Raw genomic sequence first — 2626 nt, 5'->3', positions numbered from 1 at the left:
CCCTAAGGAACTTCTTACCTCGTTTGGACTTTTGGGAGGTCATCATTCAACAACTGCTTGTATCTTACTAGGATCCACCTTCACACCTTCGGCTGATAAAACATGTCCCAGAAACGTCACTTCATCAAGCCAAAATTCACACTTCGAAAGTTTAGCATAAAGTTCTTTCTCCTTCAAAATTTTCAAAATAATCCAGAGGTGTTTATCATGGTCTTCACTACTTCTAGAAAATATTAAAATATCATCTAATAAAAACAACCACAAACTGATCAAGATAAGGCTTGAATACTCGATTCATTAGATCGATTAATACCACATGAGCATTTGTCAATCCGAATGACATCACCAAAAATTCGTAATGACCATACCGAGTTCTATAAGCAGTTTTAGGAATATCTTTCTCTCTAACACGCAGTTGGTGATATCCATACCTTAAATCAATCTTTGAGAACATTTTAGCACCCTTAAGTTGGTCAAACAAGTCATCGATCCTTGGTAGTGGATATCTATTCTTGATTGTTATTCTGTTCAATTGTCTATAGTCAATACAAAGCCTAAGAGTGCCATCTTTCTTCTTTACGAACAAAACAGGGACTCCCCAAGGAGAAACACTAGGTCGAATAAAACCTTTCTCAAGAAGTTCTTGAAATTGAGATTTCAATTCTCTTAATTCTACCAGAGCCATTCTATATAGAGTGATAGAAATAGGGGTAGATCCAGGAATAAGCTCGATTGGAAATTCAACCTCTCTTTCCGGGGGCAATCCAGGATGGTTTTCTTGGAAGACTTCTGGAAAATCACATACAGCAGGTATGTCCTGGATACAAGGACTCTTCAATTGTGTATCAATAATGTGAGCGAGATATGCCCTACAACCTTGACCCATCAACTTTCTTGCCAAGGTCGGAGAAACAATACAAGATATCAATGATATTTCACCTTGTACAATGATGTGTGAAAATGTAGGATCTTTAAAGGTCACATGCTTTGACCTACAATCTACCACTGCATGATATTTTTGAAGCCAATCCATCCCGATAATAACATCAAATTCCTTGAAGGGCATTTCAATCAAATCAGCAGGGAAGACCAGGTTTTGAATCACGAAGGAACAATCATGATAAATTCGATTACACACAACCTGATAACCCAAAGGACTTCAACCAGCACATCATAATTAAGTCTCACAGATTTCACATTTACAGGAAGAACAAGTGATGAACAAATATAGGAATGTGTAGAACCAGGATCAAACAGTGTAAACACACATAAGACAAATAAGTATAATTTACCGACAACCACATTTTGTAAATCTTGATCATCCCTCTGCCTCATAGCATAAGCACGTGCAGTTGCCCTTTGTCCACTAGCTTGATTAGCTCCACTTGTACCTGCTACTTGGGTGCTTTTAGGTCTTGCACCTCTATTAGTTTGAGGAGGATTAATAGAAGACTTATGAACTGAGACTTCAGTTCTCAAGGAAGGAGCATTATTAGGATTAGGACAATCCTTCACTTTATGATCAAAGATCTCACAATTGAAACATGCACCAGAAGCTCTCCTGCAAGTACCATAATGATTCTTTCCACATTGCGGACAAGTGGGAACACGAGGCTTGCCTTGGCCATAATTTGGAGTGCTAGCTGTAGAAAAATCTAATATGTTTTGCTTTTGTTGCGATGGCCTGTTATCACTACCAGCCTTAGAATTATCAAACCTTCCCTTTTTTGATGGACCCCCAAAATCTGGTCTAGGCTTTCGAAATTTGTTTTCATTTGTACTAGCTTCTTCTTTATCAAGTCGTTCCCAAGTAAAAGTAGCAGACACTAACTTACAAAAGTTCTCATGTTGCTGGATCGCCACATTCTTTCTAATGGAATCATTTAAACCATCTTCAAATTTCCTTTACTTGTCTTTTTCCTCTTTAATAATACCTATAGCGTAACGAGAAAGCCTTAGAAACTCATGTTGGTACTCAGCAGTAGACATGCATCGTTGCCTTACATTCAAAAACTCATTTCTCTTTGCATCACAATAAGAAGGTGGGACATACTTCATATTGCGATGGCCTGTTATCACTACCAGCCTTAGAATTATCAAACCTTCCCTTTTTGATGGACCCCCAAATCTGGTCTAGGCTTTCGAAATTTGTTTTCATTTGTACTAGCTTCTTCTTTATCAAGTCGTTCCCAAGTAAAAGTAGCAGACACTAACTTACAAAAGTTCTCATGTTGCTGGATCGCCACATTCTTTCTAATGGAATCATTTAAACCATCTTCAAATTTCCTTTACTTGTCTTTTTCCTCTTTAATAATACCTATAGCGTAACGAGAAAGCCTTAGAAACTCATGTTGGTACTCAGCAGTAGACATGCATCGTTGCCTTACATTCAAAAACTCATTTCTCTTTGCATCACAATAAGAAGGTGGGACATACTTCATACGAAATTCCCTAAGAAAATCATCCCAAGTAAGAACAGGAGGTTTTACCTTGGCATTTGGAACCCTTACCCACCAATCGTAGGCATCCTTTTGTAATAGTGAAATAGCATACTTAAATTTGGCAACCTCTGAACACTCTACCTGCTCAAATACCCTCTCCATGCGCTCCAACCCTTGTTCAACAT

This window comes from Solanum tuberosum, unplaced genomic scaffold, assembly GCF_000226075.1.
Source record: "Solanum tuberosum cultivar DM 1-3 516 R44 unplaced genomic scaffold, SolTub_3.0 scf00124, whole genome shotgun sequence".
NCBI classification, from domain to species: Eukaryota; Viridiplantae; Streptophyta; class Magnoliopsida; order Solanales; family Solanaceae; genus Solanum; species Solanum tuberosum.
This window is presented reverse-complemented; position numbering follows the sequence as displayed.